The sequence below is a fragment of the Mya arenaria genome, chromosome 9, assembly GCF_026914265.1.
Source record: "Mya arenaria isolate MELC-2E11 chromosome 9, ASM2691426v1".
In the NCBI taxonomy this organism is placed as follows: Eukaryota; Metazoa; Mollusca; class Bivalvia; order Myida; family Myidae; genus Mya; species Mya arenaria.
This window is the reverse complement of record NC_069130.1, coordinates 39,138,367-39,158,048: the sequence shown is the minus strand read 5'-3', so window position 1 is coordinate 39,158,048 and position 19,682 is coordinate 39,138,367. Positions and strand designations below refer to the sequence as shown.

Below are 19,682 nucleotides of genomic sequence, written 5' to 3'. Positions count from 1 at the left end.
TTTGTTGATACAATGAACTTTGATATTTTATGAAGCTCAGAATGTAAACTTCATGAATATGATGTTTCTGATGTCACAGGTTTTATAATTAGCATAGAAAACAAAAACATATCGTCGTAAATCTGTAGGTATCGGGGTTTTTTATCGACAATATTGCCACAAAATCAGATATATTTTGTGGATAAAATCTCAGTTTAAAAATGACAATGGTCGAATTAGTTTTGTCTATCTATATTTCCCCAGAATCGTCACTATTCTATTAACCATGAGTAATTGTTGACTTTTGAAAATTACCCTGTTGCAAAACAATTATGATCATTTGATTTGGGCCGTAAAATGCTTTAGCCACATCTCGAACTTAAACGTATTATTGTAGATCCAAGTGTTTTTGGATTGGACGATGATTCAATAAAAACCGTTAATCATGAGCAAGCAAACTTAAATATCAGTAGAGTATCATGACACAAAGGCGTCCATCTGATTGGCCGAAATATATAAGATATTTGTAAAAAAAATGTTATGCATATTGTATGCAGTGCGCATGCCTAGAACATTACAGATAACCACGCCTCTACCAAAACATCTTGGCAGTTGTAATATAATAAATAGGGATGCAAACGAATGGCAAAATTGATATTCGAATATTCGTTAATTCTTTCGATCGAATATTCGAATATTCGATTACCAATATGAATGTATAAGAAATGTAGTAAACAACTTTTATTGTTTGCTTTAGTAATAGCCGGGGCATTTTAACCCTTCTTCGTTGTAGCCGGTATCCGCGAAGGACCCGGATTTTTGCAAACATTGGCAATGAAATTCCCCATTTACAAAAATATCGAACAAAAGCAATAGCCACTGAAAAAGGCGAAGATCGTAAATGCCTGGTTGAATGTCATGATGCACCAACGGGTCGTTCTGTAGGACGAGCGGCCTCGTTCTGGGATTGACATATACTAAATATAACTAGGAAAACACCAAACCTACTCGGAAATTAGATAAATAATAAAACGAAAATAACCCTGAATATTGACCCATCTATTGTATAACAATGACCTAAATTGCTATTCTATACAGTTACATTTCAAAGCACGAATGTTATATCGAAACATGGAAAACAGCATATAACTAGCACATGTCATCCATATCATTACGGCGATTTGAGCAATACTGCACAGCTTAATTGACAGCCATGACACCACTTTGGTTGCCGATTCCGTTTATTATCCAATAATGGTCATTAGAATTTACCGAAAATAATTGAAAGTTGTTTGATGCCACTTGTCTTATAGCCAGTTTTTGTAAAATTACGGGTACTGTTTATAGTCTCCGACTATGTGTCCCTAATTAACATATGACGCGTGTACCGGTATAGTGTCATCACGTCACGCCTCTGGCAATTAGAGGCCAATCGTTGTAAAAACAAGACATGCTAATATATACAACAGCACAGATGTAGGAAAAAGGTTTATTATTATATTTACCAAACAAAAAGCATCGAATATTCGAATACCAATTTTGACATTCGAATATTAAACGTTCGATCGAATATTCGAATATTCGAATATTCGTTTGCATCCCTAATAATAAAGCATAGTTTATCAAGTATCGAATGGAGTCAGTCTCTGTCTCAAAACATAACACTTAAATGGAATATATTCTCCCGACAAAAACATAGGTCAATTCATATTTCGGGACACATCGGTTATAGACTATATAACTTTTGTCTTGAGAAAAGCCAAAATATCTTAATACGTTCGAATATTTGTGATGTTGACAGACTTTTTTCTGACGGGGGCAAATTACTACACATAACATGTTAATTTTAGCTGCCGATCTCCAAAATGGCAAAATGTTAAAACGCAATTAGGGTTTCTAATGATTATTGATACAAACAGTCTGAAAGATATAATTAGTTTGGTCTCAATCGTTCATTTACATAAAAATCCCTGAGTTAACATACAATGATAAAATATTAAACTCCCCTTTTACCGAAAGTAAAATAAAATATGATAATGAATTCCAATGATGGTAAAGCATCTAGCTTATCAGACGAAATATGTAATGAATACATTCAACACTTACTCTTACCTTTATATACTAAACTTTTCAACCTGATATTTGATTCTGGAGTAGTATTCGAACATTGGACAACTGGCTACTAGATCCCGCAAGCTACCGCCTATTCACTATATTAAGTTATCTTTAGTTATATAACGCAGTCCTAAACGTGCGACTCACAAAGTTTAGTGTTCAGCACCAAGTCATCAATAACAGCTGGATTTACTACTACCGATCATGTATTTCCGTTGAATTATTTGATAACCTTATTCGTTGAGTACAGGATTGTTAACATTCAGTATAAACAAATCAGCCCTCTACATCTAGGTCGAGCCAACGAGGAATTCGAGCCAAGCGAGTTCGAGCCAACAAGGAATTCGAGCCAACGAGGAATTCGAGCCAACGAAGAATTCGAGCCAACAAGGAATTCGAGCCAACGAGGAATTCGAGCCAACGAGAAATTCGAGCCAAGGGGGTTCGACTATATTGACTTCATAATCAAAGAAACAACAGCGAACGTTCAAATACTTACCGAACACATTCTGATTTTCAAAAATACTTTTTTGAAAGTGAGTGTGCATTATGGAAACTTAAAGTTAATACCGCAAAAACCAAAGTTATTGTTTTGGGATTGTGTCATCAAGGTCGAGCATATGCAGTTGGAGCCTTACTTTAAATTGATCCCCTCAAGAAAAAGCCATATCCCTTTGTAGACTAAGAACTATGAACATACAATTTCCATTGAAATAGGTCGCTTGAATAATACTCATTATGAAGAAAGATATTGTACTTTATGTGACTAAAGAGATTTGGAAGATCGTTTCCACTTCCTCCTCGTATGTAGCTACTTTAATGAACAACACTAAAAGTACATTAATGAATAATTTCGTACGCATCCAGATATAGACTTCGACGAATTTCTAATTGGCCACCATATAAACTATGATGCAATGCGACATATTTAATCAAAAATCAAAATTTTGGTCATTTTTGTATTCTTCACACCAATGTATTAATTTACACAAAGAAAACACGTATTCATATACAAAATCATCCATACGGAACGATAGATACGAAAATAGCCTATGCGCCCGAGTTCCTCGTGCACGGCATGGTAGTTGTAGTATATGGTAAGAATGTATTCTTCGTCGATTGTCTTTTATGAAAAAAGTTAAATATGGCGTGAATGAGCATTGCAGAACGCGCTCAATCCGTTGGAATAATTCGTTATAAAAGTTGAAATATGTGTTATTAATTGTTGTTAAGTGCAAAATATTGACAGAAACATGTTTTTTTAAAATTAATTTGTAGGTGATTCTTATTTACGTAAAAACAGTCGTAAACAATTACAAGGATGGTCAACCATTTAATACCTGTGTCATATCGGACTGTCCCATCATACTATAAAATCCATTGTGTCTTATTAACTTTCATCTTTGAATCAACTTTAAGTTGATTTTATTATTGTTCATGTTGCACGGCTTTTCAATAGGCGACATTTCAGTATTGAAACTCTTTGGGCGAAATTCGTACAAACCGGAAGTGTTGCAGATCTCCGACGACGCCCCAAAAGAAGAGTGGCGACTCCCCAACAGGACATTCAAATTGTCAATGATCACCTTCAGGATCGTTTTATCACGGCAGGGGCAATCCATCACAGACAGTGCGCAATCGCCTGATGGCCGTCGCCTTGCGGTGCCGTCGCCCCCCTGCGGGTACTGATTTTTACCGCAAGGCACAGACAGGCAAGCTTATTGTGGGCCAGGTGACATATGCGATTTACAAGGGCGGAATGGGCCAATGTTTTATTTGTTGATGAGAAACGCATCACACTACGTGGGAATGACAGACGTGCTCGCGCATATCGCCGTCGGGATGAGCGGTACAATGAGAACTGTCTGGTAGTATTGGGGTGGGTCCATTATGCTTTAAGCTGGAGTTTCCATGCACACGAAAACTCCGATTGTACCCATTCATGGAAACATGAGCGTGATGAGGTTTCAAAATGACGTCATTCGGCCGGTTCTTCTACCTCATATCTGTTCCAATGTTGGCACAGTATAACGCACCATGTCACGCGGCTAGAAGCACACAAGTAATAGCGAACAACGTACGAACACTCAAATGGCCTGCAAAAAGTCCGGATTTAAATCCGATCGAGCACGTGTGAGACCTTTTGAAGCGCAAGGTGCGTGCCCAGCCGCTGCAACCAGACCCCAGGGTGCTCACTCGTGTTATTTATCAAATTTGGGCAGCCATTGCGCAACAGTATCTTCACATTATATCAATGCTGACAAGGTGCCTTGCTGTAATTGCTGCAGCAGGTGGACATACAAAGTATCAAAAGAAAATCAAATACGACGTGATTTAATATTGCATTTTTGTTTTAAAGCTGCACTCTCACAGATTTACCGCTTTTAAATTTTGTTTTATTTTTGTCTTGGAATGAGCAAATTTATGCGTAAATATCTGCAAACCAATGATGAAAGGTTTAAGAATCAAAGCACTGAAAGTGCTGATGGACGGTGACATTATTCGGTCTGCTGCAAGTATATAACTAAGTCCTTTCTCTTATAAACACAGAAAATCATCGGAACCTAATCTTGAATATAGAAGCATAATTTGAACACTTGTGAGGACAATTAGACAATACTTCAAACCAAATATCTAAGCTTGATATTTATTTTCCAAACATAATTATTCATCTTAATGCTGTAGCTTTGAAAAGTTGATGAAAAGGTCACCTGGCAATATCATCGTTAATGTTTGTTTGCAGAACTACTTCAAAGTCAAAATTTCATTCCAGTTGCATAACAAATACGCCAAAAGGGCACAATCAAGATAACTGAAGCATAACATTAACAGATGTTTTTTTAAAACAGTATACATGGTCCAAAGTTCAATGTTGTAAACAAAATTAAAAACGTAGGCCTTAGCTGAAGCAACTGTGCACAAGATGATCAATTTGCAAGAAAAACAATTGTCGAAAACTGACATAAACTTGGTATTAATGTGTTTACTAACTGAAGTACCACATAGTTTACAATTTATTTTAGCTAAGCAGTGATTTTGTATTTTTCCATTAAAATATTACTGAGTACGAAGGTATATAGCTTAAATATACCACCCGTTTGGAGTAAGCCTTTGTAGCACAGTGGATACAACACTTGACTGCTATTTTTTACATTTTGGTCCTTTCTCTATAATTATGATTCAAAGCTTAACACATTCTATTAAATAATTGTCCTGAGTTGCGTTACAGGAAAAAAAATGGTGCCAATCTGGTGTACAGTAACCCGAGAACAACAATGATGAATTGTTTTCCAAACATAGCAACATTTTATTGCAGAGGCCACAAAAATAAAAAAGTAAGTGAAAATGTCACATTCATGGTTAGCCAAACACAACATTTATAATTATTCTTAAAGCAGTACATTTTATGAAAGAGGGTCAAAAGGTCACAGTAAAGAAGATCTGAGGACAACATTGATAATTGTGTTGCAAAACTTACTGAACTTTCGTTGCAGTACCTTAGAATAGAAAAGATGGTCAAACGGTAATTATCAAGGTTATCCAAGTACAATATTGATATTTGTTTTAAAAGTTATACACATGGTCTAAATTTCTTTGCTGTTGCTTCAAAACTAGAATGTATGTCAAAAATCATATTCTATGTCATCAAAGCACAACATTGCTTTTTGTTTTGAAAACTGTACTAAAAAACTTTCATTGAAGTAGCTTAAAAATAGGAAAGTATGTCGAAAGGACAACGTTATCAAAGCACAATTTTGATTTTTGATTTCGAATCAATGGTCTTAATTTCATGGCTGAAGCTTCAAATTTTAATGTGTGTCAAAAGGCCACAATCTAGCTCATCAAAAGACAACATTAAATATTGTTTTCAAAACTGTCTAAAATGCTATAGCTCTAAAAAATAATTAGGTCAAAAAGGTCCCAGTCAGGGTGATCCGAGATCGACATATATAAATATATGTTTGTTTTCAAAACAGTACATATGTCAAGTTTTCATTAATGTAGCTTTAAAAAACATATTCAACAACTTCAGAAAATGTGTAAATAACTTAGCCTTTGTCGATCATACTAACATATTTCCTTGACGAGTTGTATAATACAGTCTATTTATATGATGACGAGTCTTAGTATCTTTTTATCAAAATATTCTTTAAGTAAAGACAGCAAAAACAACTTACCTGTTTTACTTCTCTAGTAAACAAGAGCTGTCACAGAGACTGCGCGCTCGACTATTACGCCGCTGTTCAGTGTAAGGATTAAAAAGTTTTGGCGAAACATGGATCACTGTAAAATTAGATTAGATTTCAATACAATACATTATGTATGTGTTGAGATATTAACATAAATGTGGTTACATGGAAAATTTTAAGTCCAATACTTGAAACTTTAACCAGTATTTCTAAGTTGCATAATAAAGGGGCAAAAATGATAAAAAATAAAAATATATAAGAGTTATCTTTCCTGATTATTTAAGAAGGTTGAATAGTTGGGAGCCTGTGTATAAAGTTTCAATGCAATACATGATGTATTTGAATTTATATGTCAAATAATAAAGCAAAACCTTAACCAGAATTTTTAAGTCGAATAATAAAGGGTCATTATTTGCATTAAATGCAAACTAGAGTTATCTAACTTGGTTAATTAGGAAGGTTGGATGGTTGAGTACCATTGTATAAAATCTTAATGCAATACATCAAGCAGTTGCTGAGATATTAACATATGTGTGCTTACATGCAAAACCTTAACCAGAATTTCAAAGTCAAATAATAAAGGCCCATTTTTTGCATTAAATTCAAATAAGTGTTATCTAACTTCATTAATTTAGTAGGTTAGATTGTTGGGAATACATATCTAAAGTTTCAATGCAACACATGATGTATTTGCTGAGATATTGAGAGGTGCTTACATGCAGAACCTTAACCAAGGTGTGACGCCGACGCTTGGGTGAGTAGTATAGCTCTCCATATTCTTCGAATAGTCGAGCTAAAAACAGGATACATGTACCATTAAAGCGATGCTATTCTCTGCACTACAAGCAAGCATTGCAAAAATTTGTATTAGGAAAAATTTCAAACCAAAGAATCATACGATCATTTTTACACTGTTTGTAAGAAGAATACATATAAAGGTGATATCAAGTACAGCAGAAAGGAATAACAACAAAAAACTAAACTCTTTTTAATTGTGACATCATAATGGTCACCGGTAAGATGAAGTCATAGATTACTATGTGTTCATGATGTCATTTCCTATTTAAACCAATATAGTACCCCATTCAGTACCCAACGTGATTGAAAGTTTTTATCAGGAGATAAGATAAATATCACATTTTCTTCTTAAGAATTGATTGGAAATTTAATTTTACATTTTTTCATCACAATGAATACAAAATGACAAATTGTCATTTGAAATTAAAAACATTCTTGTCTATGAATTTGTTTAAAAACATGTGGAAGGATACTATAAGTTCCATGGTCAGTAGGAAGCCCGCGATATGGGATATTCAATGTAAAGGAAACCATATTGCGGTGGAGTGAAGCTCGAACCTAAATATGGATTCTTGCCCACCAGATTTCCAATACTACTAACCCCGTAATGTAAGTATAACGTTGACAACCTGTTACCCTGTTTACATGTTTTATTTATTCATTGAAATATTCATCAAATCCGAATAAAGACGCCATTTTGGTGTAATTTAAATTTGGAAAATGGAAAAATGTGGTGTCACCGCGTGACCTGTCCTTGACCAACAGCGGTGTTTCATAAATATTGGAGTCGTGATATTTTTTTTTACTAATAGAAATAGACCAATGTTATATTGATATCCCCATGTGTATTTAGGAGAGAAAAAATATGTGATGGCTGTATTTAACTGGATATAAAGTGTACAAGTAAGTAAAAAAAAAAAACACGAAAAAAAAATCTTGTTGAATAAACATTATTCAGAATGGGTGGAGTGATTGATGATAATGAGCCCTTCTTAATCATTAAGCTAGTTACTTTAGGTCATTTAATTGACTTAGAAAACAACCTCATTGTCTAATTCATTGTCGACGTAAAATCTTATGCAGGGATTGTGCATCAGGTGAGTGACAGTAGGCTGAGGAAAAACCAAACTTGAAGAATGAAATTGTTAATGATTAAGGATAGCACTTCATGTATGCCTATCTGAAATTTCATTTGCTTAATTGTAGGTTTATTCTATTTTTGTTGTTAAAGCTGCACTCACACAGATTGAAAGTATTGACAACTTCTTTATTTTTTGTCTTCGAACGAGCCATTTTTTGCGAAAATCCATGGAAACCAGTAATATAAGACTGCTGACAAAAAATCAGATCATAGATTCTTATACTTAAGTTCAAAAATTGATGTCTTATGCATTTTTTCTTTAACCGTTAGTATCAGTTTAAGCCATCAAGCATCAATTTTTGAACATAAATATGAAAATCTAAGATCTGATATTGTGTCAGATATCTTATTATTGGTTTGCACATATTTACGCAATAATTTGCTCTTTCCAAAACAAAAATAAAAGAAGCTGTTAAAATAGTCAATCTGTGGGAGTGCAGCTTTAAGGGCTCATTATTTCTTAGTCTAAACAAGTTGATGTTCAAATTAAGAGTCTTCTTATCCATAAACATCTATTAAAAGAAGTTTTTAAAAAAGAGGGTGTTTTGAAAATATCAAAATTGAATTAAGGAAAAGAATTTCATATTTGTCAGGTTTGAACTGACATTTCCAAATGCTTTACCCTTTGGAACAGGCCATGCGGTAACTAAGAAATATGTCAAGTCCAAGATATACGCATTAGCACAAAATTAACCAAGCACAATTTTGATCACAATTCACACACTGTGCAAACATGTCAAAACATGGCCATGTTAAAATTGCAAAATTTCCTTCTGATTGAAAAAAAAATCACAGGCTGTCAGACTAAATTACTGACACTCCTTTACTATAAAAGTTCATGCTGTCTTCAGAAATAAATTGAAATACCGAATAAGGGTAATGTAACATTCTGCCAAAGGGGTAAGTGCATTCAAAGTATGTGGATGTCCTGGATTAAATATGCAAATTAACATACCAGGTCTCTGTTTGGAGGGAGAATATATGTATATAAAAGGGTTATGCATGATTTTCTCTGAAGGGATCTGTTGGTCTTAAAATTTCAGTAATATGGCTTGTTTTTATTGATCTTTTTTAGACATACATGTTTGATGCTTGATAGGCATACCAATGAGAATGATTTGTCCAAAATTGCAACAGAACAATTTCAGGGGCGTAGCCAGCTTTACACACTTACGCACATGCGTAACATCAATTTAAAAAATGAAAAAAAAATTGTCAAACATGGCATCAAAGTCGAGGGTTATGTTTTGACATCAGAATAAAACCTTAAAGGGAAGATCAGCTATAGAAAGCATTGTTTCTCTGTGCTAGATAGCTAACACAGCTGCTAATTTTCCGTGGGGAGCAGCCCCCCCCCCCTTAACCTCCTACGGTTACAGGGATTCCCCATCCCATAGCCTCTCACATTTAGTACTGCCTGGCTATGCCCTTGAATTTAATTAATTGCCAAAAAATGTCAAAATCCTGTCTACATTCTAGTATTTTTATTTTTTCATTGAGTAAGACCCTTTTGGGCTATTTTAACACTGTAAATATCCGTAAAGCTATATACATGTATACAATATTGATATCCCCAGCATGCACAATTAAGTTATGCATTATCTTTTACCATTGTTAATTTTAACATACAAAAAAAATACTGTAATTTACACTTACCTGAAAAATGTGTAGTCAATGATAGAGAATAATGAGTGGCAGATTTCAAATCAAGGCATTTAAGGCTCACCAGGGGCTTAGCACCACCCAGATAATACAGAAAGGCTAGCTCCGTGTCCTAATGCCAGGATCATTTATAATAGTAACTTTATCTTGTTGAAAAGTTTAATACTTGACTAGTCCAAATAAACAGCAACTTCAGAGTCTTTGACAAGTTTTGTTTTGGCGAGTCTTCATGTCCACATCCAACTTTTTCTCCTAGCCAAGAATGACATTTCAAGCACTAAGTTTATTTAGTTCAAATAATTGTACATTGAATGATTTTTTACCATTTTTGATATGGCACGTCACGTAGTGAACACATCTATAATTTTCGACTTAATGTATATTGAGCTTCAAGATGACGCGCATCAGCTGGATAGTTCCAAAATGGCAATGCTATGTTGACAGAAGCTGATCGGAATTTAAGTGTTTAATGAAACACTTGTGTAATTATACACACTTGTGTGATTAAACAATGATATTGGCTCAAGATAATTATGTGAAACGTTCGTGTTTCTATTTTGCAATGCAGTGTTTAATATTGAAGTGTTGTTACAGTTGAAGAAAATATTTTACTATGGTATGAATCAGATCAACATGGCATAAAGGGAACCAAATTATGCACTGGTCAGTCAACCCCCCCCCCCCCCCCCCGATCTTGGGAATAGCGGGGACTTGGGACTTTCAGTACAGCCAACATCGGCTAAATTCCATGCCATGCGGAGACAAACAGTTGGTAAAATCCCCACCAAAGTCCCTGCACCCCGGGGACTCTAGGTAAGGCCAATTACCCGCTACTGTATATTTAATACAAGACAAAACCACCGCATTCACCCGGCAATGCGGGGCCACCTGAAAAGCATAAACACGGCCCATTTCACCGGCTATTCTCCGTATATCCCCGGACCTGGGGTGGCCGTGGTTATAATTGACTGGTGCATTAATATCACAATTTTAAAGAAAATCTGAAATACCCTACTGTACTGTGATATATATGTTTTATGCAGAAAGATGACAACTGTGACGCAGATGCAAGTTGTTTCGAGTTATTATCATTATTTTTCACATCAATATTTGCAACAATTATTAACATCTACTAATGGCACGAAGCAAAACGACGTCATTGTTTTTTTTTTGGATTATCACTAAGTTTGTATTTCCGTGTTTTACTGCAACTTACTTTTAGTAGTGGGTGACCTTTCACCAGATGTATTTCAGTCATTAATTGTATTGCGTTAAATTCAGCCAATATGACTACAAGGTGATGATGTTATTCAATTAATTATTTTTAATTCTCCTTTTTAGCACTAACAATCCATTGTAAAACTGGATCGAGTGTGATGCCTTAAATCCCATTTGACATCGGAAATTCCACGGACATGTGTTGGTTCGTCCGCCATCTTGGATAAACCGGTGTGGCATGAAATTCTTAACTTAGTTCTACAATTAACATTTACATCATATGATAAAATTTTCTTCTAATAGCATATCAAAAAGGATATATCATTGCAATCACAAAATGAATGAGTAGACACTCTATATTAATGTGTAAAATGTAATAAATAATGTTCGTAACGGATATTCCCAAATTATTTCGTGTTAAAACACTGTTCATATTTCGGCCTTGATATGTTTCTATTAGGAATAAGATATGTCTACTCCTTTAATATAACAGGTACTTACCTTGCAAGTGCAGCTCCGGCATCATATGATAATCCACTATATGCACACGATTTACAAACAAATTTGAAGTTTTTGGCACTCCAAGACGTGAGGTCTTGCTCGGACAATTCAGAGCATTTAGCATGAACCCAATTAGAACAATGTATGCATTGATCACTACTACAGTCAACAGCACATATAGCACAAGGGAACTCATCCATTATTAATGATTTCAGGGTGAAAAGTTCTATTAATTTGGACTTCTTTAATACTTAGAGCAATATTTTACCTTTTTACTCGCGATTGTTATTTATGAATCTTCAAATGAGGCCGTCAATTTCTGTGAAAATCACCCGCAATGATAAATGTACACGTACTGCGGTCCTTTAATGCGTAATTATTATGGTATTTACTCAACACGTGTCACAGAGCCGAAAAGGGTTTACCCAAATTAACACACTTCCAATTATACCAAACTGTCCCCCCAAAAACGTGCCGCTACTTTGTGGGGTGTCATATACCGGGTGATAATTATGTTGTTTTAAACATCGCCTGATTTGGTGTGGTCTGGTTAATATTGTCCATAAGTAAGCTAATTTACCTGAATATGAGAATTTCGCTGTTTAAAAACTTCTTTTTCAATTTTCATATAAAACAATATTATAATTTGAAAGCCCTAAACTATACTGTTGATCTAAGTTGTTTAAAAGAAAATAATTTTAGCGACATTTTCGACCTATTTCAAAGGCAATGTTTCAAATATATTCCAAATACTTTTAAATGCTGTTTATTGATCTACTTTCAAATGCTGTTTATTGATCTAACATTTCCATAAGAATATAAATGCTATTATTTGAATCCAAATTCATAATTATTTCCATAATACAACAACTAATAAGTTAATTTTACCTGCGTTAAATCGTCTTTCGGTTGGCGAAGGGAGACAACTATTTCACTGACATATTGTCTTTATTCAATTGACCAATAAGTAAATATTTTCATTATCTTTTTCATTTTTATGAGTGTGTTTTAGTTATATGAATATTATGAGATCATCATTAATTGGAATAATTGTTTATTTTGGAAGCTTTTATCTGTCTTTCGGTTGGCGAGTTGGCACGCGGAATTCGATCTCGAACACTGAAATTTCAACTGCCTATTACATCATTATATTTTAATATTTTTCTATAAAAATTTGGTTTGGTTATGTATTTGTATAAAATTAATATAAAAAACAATAAAATAAATGCATTAGAAGGCGTCTTTCGGTAACTTTCATGCGTTTTTCGGTAATTTTATCCGTCTTTCGGTAAATAATCGTATTTCGGTAAGTCCATTAACCGACTATATAATAAATACATGAGTTCACAGTCGCCAAATTTGATTCCCTTCTAAGACGAAAATTGAGTTCACGTGCGAACGTTCTACGGGCGGACATGTCTATGCATACACCAGAGTACTCAGGCGTACCTATGCACACACCAGAACACCCGGACATATCTGTGCATGCTCCAAAACGCCCGGACATACCTATGCACACTCCAGAACGCCCGGACGTACCTATGCATACTCCAAAACGCCCGGACATACCTATGCACACTCCAGAACGCCCAGACATACCTATATGCACACTCTAAAACACCCGGACATACCTGTGCATACTCCAAAACGCAAGGGCGTACCTATGCACTCTCCAGAACGCCAAGGCGTATGTATACTCCAGATCGAGTGCCTTGACGTACCTATTCATACTCAAGAACGCCAGGGCTTACCTATGCACACTCCAGAACGCCCGGATGTAACTATGCATACTCCAAAACGCAAGGGCGTACCTATGCTTTCTCCAGGGTACCCGGACATACCTATGTATACTTCCGAGTGCCCGGGCGTACCTATGCATACCCAAGAAGGCCAGGGCGTACCTATGCATACAACAGAGTGCCCGGGCGTACATCTGCATATCCTGAACGACTGTGCCTACCAGTGCATACTCAAAAGCACCTATGCACACTCCAGAACACCCGAGCGTACCTATGCATACTCCAGAACAACCGGGCGTACCTATGCATACTCCAGAACAACCGGGCGTACCTATGCATACACCAGATGCCTTGGTATACCTATGCATACCCCGGAACAACCGGTCGTACCTATGCATACTCCAGAACAACCGGGCGTACCTATGCACACTCTAGAACAACCGGGCGTACCTATGCATACTCGAGAACAGCCGAACGTACTTATGCATACTCTAGAACAGCCGAACGTACCTATGCACACTCGAGAACATCACAGCGTACCTATGCATATTCCGGAACACCCGAGCGTACCTATGCATACTCCAGAACACCCGGGCGTACTTATGCATACCCCAGGGTACCCGGGCGTACCTATCTATACTACATAGTGCCCGGGCGAACCTAGGCATACTCTAGAACACACGGGCGTACCTATGCATACTCCAGAACACCCGGACGTACCTATACAAGCTCCAGAGTGCCCGGATGTACCTATGCACACGCAAGAACGCCCAGGCGTACATACTCTAGAGTGCCCGGATATACCTATGCATACTCCAGAGTACCGGGGTGTACCTATGCACTGGCCAGAACGCCCGGGCGTAATTATGAATACTCCAGAGTACCTGGGTGTACCTATGCACTGGCCAGAACAACCGGGCGTACTTATGCATACTCCAGAACGCCCGGGCGTACCTATTTATACTCCAGAGTGCCCGAGCGTACCTATCCATACTCAAAAACCCGGGCGTACCTATACATACGATAGAGTGCCCGGGCGTACCTATACATACTTTAGAGTGCCCGGGCGTACCTATACATACTTCAGAGTGCCCGGGCTCTGGAGTATGCTTAGGTACGCCTGGGCGATCTGGAGTATGGATTTGTACGCTCGGGTACTCCAAATCGATCAGATCTTCCAAAACGATAAGGTTATAAGTCAGGAGAATTTAACACCATGATTCTGACTAGAACAGTCCCAAGACCTTAGCCTCATTGATCATATTAAGAATACAACCTACATTTTAAGCCAGTGAAATTGCAGATAGACAATCGTTAAGTACTAAACTTAATCATTAAGAATTTCACCTTTCGAGGGTGTTTAAAAGTCCGACAATCCCTGTGTCATACTTTGCGTTGTCAATGTATCAGCCAATGAGGCCGTATTCTAATTCAGTTAGATGACCTAAAGTAATAACTTAATGAATAAGAACGGGTGGAGTGAGCGTACCTTATGCCCTCTAACTATTACTTAGAGCCTTGTGTTTAATTAACGACTGCTTCGTTACTTTCGCAAGATCACGTTGTATAAAAGCAAGGGTGTGATTTTGCAATTCCATAAAGCGCGTTACCACACTGTCAACATAGTTTAAATTACCTAAACACTTTACAAAACCCTGGCCTAGTTCTCGTCAGAATAATGTAAGGGTTATTTAAAATTTTCTAAACAATAGTACCAATTAAGTTTTGTTTTCGAGTTTTGCATTGTCATTAAAAGAACAAAAAAGAAACTATAAACTTACCTAATTATGCAGTTTCCGCTTATTTCAGCAGTCCACAAATTTAAGCACCGTTTGTCTAACTGCCAGCCAGCTATGGTAGCCTCCGAAGATCAGAGACACCCGGGCATGTTAAATAGTAAGCGGTAGATTGCATGGCTCGTTGAACAACCTCGTTTCCAAAGACGATCTTGTGTGCAAACAGGCGACGTTTGTCCTTGACACAGATGAAGATCACGTTCTGTTATAATGTTTGTAACAATGCAGACACAAATTCTTAAATAAACACTAACACAGCTAAATCACAAATGCGTTGATATCAACAGTTTTCTTAAGGTAATCGATATTCTGTGTCCGCTTACATCTCAATCAAAAGTTAAGTTTTTTGGAAGGCTACGGTGGCATAGAGGTGACATCCGTAGCACTCAATTTACTAACTTGTGGCCACAATTTACTATGTTGTGGTCACAATATAAACAAAGTGTTGCGGATGTCATCTCTGTGTCACCATAGAAATGTACTAAATGCGATTTCTACGTCACTTTGTACAAAAAATAGATATAATTTAAGGTAAGCAAGAAAAAAACGTTTCTGAGTCGGCTGGAAAAATCCGAGCCTCGAATACACTGCGTGGCCGGTACGCGTTTGCGGTCAAAATTTTCCATTTAAAGTGGAAATCAAGTTAAGGTAAGTAAGTAAGTGGCTCATGGGAATTTGAGGCAAGGCAGGAATATAACTTTAAAACATATAAATATATCATGATAATAGTCAGATCGCGTGCAAGCTTAAAAAGGTGTGCAAAATATGATATAAACCAAACAAGGCTTGATTTTATCTTCATTTTGCCATTTTGTTAAGCTGATAGCTGTTAAATTTAGACAAACAAAACTCGGTATTTTGTTTAACTATAACATATCCTTATCTATAAAACAGGATTGTCTGAAAGATTGCTCAATTGAATATGTTTTTCGTTGTTTTGCATTTAAACATCCCATTGTGTCGTCTATTCACATAATGATTTAGCAAAGCAACCACATTATCTATAATTAACATTCCATGAAAGCCGTCACAAAGAGGTATTAGTCTTATTGTTTAAGTGCATATTAAGGTCTCCTGAAGTCTCACATTGAACATTTAAAGAATCTAAAATATTAGAAAATGCAATGCATATCTAACTTGAATCTAAACCACTTTTTAACTTATTCAGTAAGCACATGTAGTTAAAACAAAATCTGAACTTTTTAATTATTCTAACATCCATTTTTGTCGAGCGGTGCGGTGACCGAGACAGAGTTGTCAATATAGCGCGGTTCCGTGTATATGCAGTGTGCCATGCGTCAGTTCGGTAAGCGAGACATAGTTGTCACAATGCCAGTGCCATGTATATGTGTGTGCGGTGAGCGAGACAAAGTTTCATAATGGCGGTTCCGTGTATATGCGTGTTCCATACGTCAGTGCGGTAAGCGATTCATAGTTGTCACAATGGCGGTTCTGTGTATATGCGTGTGCCGTGCATTTGTGTGATAAGCGAGACATAGTTGTCACAATGTCGGTTCCATGTATATGCGTGTGCCGTGTGTCAGTGCGGTGAGAAAGACATAGTTGTCACAATGTCGGTTTCGTGTATATGCGTGTGCCGTGCGGCAGTGGGGTGAGCGAGACATAGTTGTACACAATGTCGGTTCCGGGTATATGTGTGTTCCGCGCGTCAGTGCGGTAAGCGAGACATGATTGCCACAATGTCGGTTCCGTGTAAATGTGTATTCCGTGCGTCAGTGCGGTTAGCGAGCATGGCTGACACAATGCCGGTTTCATGTTTATGCGTGTGCCGTGCGTCCTGCCGGTTCCGTGTATATGCGTGTGCCGTGCATCAGTGCAGTGAGAGAGACATAGTTGTCACAATGGCGGTTCCATGTATATGCGTGTGCCGTGTGTCTAGTGCGGTAAGAGAGACATAGTTGTCACAATGTCGGTTTCGTGTATATGCAGTGTGCCGTGCGGCAGTGGGGTGAGCGAGACATAGTTGTCACAATGCCGGTTCCGTGTATATGCGTGTGCCATGCGTCAGTGCGGTGAGCGAGACATAGATGTAACAATGTCGGTACCGGGTAAATGTGTGTTCCGTGCATCAGTGCGGTCCACGAGACATAGTTGTCACAATGTCGGTTCCATGTATATGTGTGTTCCGTGCATCAGTGCAGAAAACGAGAAGTAGTTGTCACAATGGCGGTTCCGTATACATGTGTGTGCCGTGAGCGAGACATAGTTGTCACAATGGCGGCTCCGAGTATATGCGTGTGCGGTGAGCGAGACATAATTGTCAATATAGCGGTTCCGTGTTTATGTGTGTGCTGTGAGCGAGACATAATTGTCACAATGGCGGTTCCATGTATATGTGTCAGCCGTGCGCCAGTGCGGTAAGCGAGACATAGTTGTCAAAATGGCGGTTCCGTGTATAAGCGTGTGCGGTAAGATAGACAATAGTTTACATTATGGCGGTTCCATGTATATGTGTGCGGTTATCGAGACATTGTTGTCACAATGGCGGTTCCGTGTATATGTGTGTGCGGTAAGCGAGACATAGTTGTCACATTGGCGGTTCCGTGTATATGTGTGTGCGGTAAGCGAGACATAGTTGTCACAATGGCGGTTCCATGTATATGTGTGAGCGGTAAGCGAGACATAGTTGTCACAATGGCGGTTCCGTGTATATGTGTGAGCGGTAAGCGAGACATAGTTGTCACATTGGCGGTTCCATATATATGTGTGTGTGCGGTAAGCGAGACATAGTTGTCATAATGACGGCTCCGTGTATATGTGTGTGCTGTAAGCGAGACATAGTTGTAACAATGGCAGTTCCATGTATATGTGTGTACGGTAAGCGAGACATATTTGTCACAATGGCGGTTCCATGTATATGTGTGTGCGGTAAGCGAGACATAGTTGTCACATTGGCGGTTCCATATATATGTGTGTGCGGTAAACGAGACATAGTTGTCACATTGGCGCTTCCATTTATAAGTGTGTGCTGTTAGCGAGACATAGTTGTCATAATGGCGGCTCCGTACATATGTGTGCCGTGAGCGAGACATAGTTGTCACATTGGCGGCTCCGAGTATATGCGTGTGCGGTGAGCGAGACATAGTTGTCAATAAAGCGGTTCCGTGTTTATGTGTGTGCAGTGAGCGAGACATAGTTGTCACAATGGCGGTTACATGTATATGCGTGTGCCGTGCGTCAGTGCGGCGAGAGAGACATAGTTGTCACAATGCCGGTTCCGTGTATATGGGTGTACCGTGCGTCAGTGCGGTGAGCGAGAGGTAGTTGTCACAATGCCGGTTCCGTGTATATGGGTGTACCGTGCGTCAGTGCGGTGAGCGAGACATATATGTTACAATGCCGGTTCCGTGTATATGTGTGTACCGTGCGTCAGTGCGGTGAGCGAGACATAGTTGTTACAATGGCTGTTCCGTGTATACGCGTGTGCCCTGCGTCAGTGCGGTAGCGAGACATAGTTGTCACAATGCCGGTTCCGTGTATATGAGTATACCGTGCGTCAGTGTTGTGGGAGAGACATAGTTGTCACAATGCCGGTTCCGTGTATATGCGTGTAGCGTGCGTCAGTGCGAGACATAGTTGTCACAATGAAACATAACTTGAACAATTTTAGAGGGGTGCGCGTGCCCATGTGAAAAGCCTCTAGTTCACGACCAGGTTATTAACCAAATGCGATAGCTGGATCTATGACTGACGTATCTTCGCGTATATATGCACTTAAGACCAAAGTCTGCACATGATTTTCAAGTCCAAAATACTAAAATCATTAAAATTGAAGTGGTAGGGGTGTACGCTTCTTAATACCATACAAATGTACTTTAAATTTGTCACGATTTGATCAATATTTTAACTGTTCGAAATAAACGTTAAAAGAGTAAACGATACAAGTCAGATAAAAATAAGTTTGATGCTGGATAATTTTATTTACATGCTGATTCAATTTATGTACAGTTTGGTGACTAGAGGTACCTTTTTCGAATATCGCTTTATGATGCAGCTGAATAGATTCAAGACATTCATGTGTTAACATTACTGTGTAAACGTTCCGAGACAAACATTAAAAAAGTTGTTAAAACGTTCAATCTGTGAGAGTGCAGCTTTATCAACTCTCTTGTGTATATACCCATGACCTGAAACATAGTTACTGTGCATTATGACTTGTATACTTAGAGCACATGCAGCATCTTAAAATACATGACTTTGTGTATTGAGATGCAAACGTACAAACTATTTTATAATTTGTCATCAGTGTTGTTATTGCCAACTAAGATCGTAAATCATTTGTGATAACTTGTTTGTTCGATGACTTATTTATTTCTTTATATAATATTGAAATGTAGTCAGGGTCAGTTTTCAACGTTGAAAAATGACACATGGGTCCGTTTTTACGGAGTCAAAATCAATGTTACATTGGAATCCAAGTCAACAAAATATGACAATGACAAAGATTTAACAAAGAGCATGCGCTTATTAACACCCGATCGCTTACAGATAGTATAACGTTTCTTTCCTGTTTTTCAAGTAA

At 37.7% G+C, this 19,682-nt stretch overlaps 1 protein-coding gene across 2 annotated transcripts in view; it reads right to left on the bottom strand.

Annotated features, from left to right (window-relative positions):
- Positions 1-15,770, bottom strand: part of LOC128246603 (uncharacterized) — a 41,359-nt gene extending 25,589 nt beyond the window's left edge. The window contains exon 1 of one of the 2 annotated variants that reach the window (XM_052964881.1): positions 15,125-15,770. The gene's annotated coding sequence lies outside the window, so the exon portion shown is untranslated. Of the gene's footprint in view, positions 1-6,272; positions 6,290-15,124 lie in introns of those variants that run through there. The other variant, XM_052964887.1, reaches the window with a different exon arrangement.
- Positions 15,771-19,682: the final 3,912 nt, after the last annotated feature.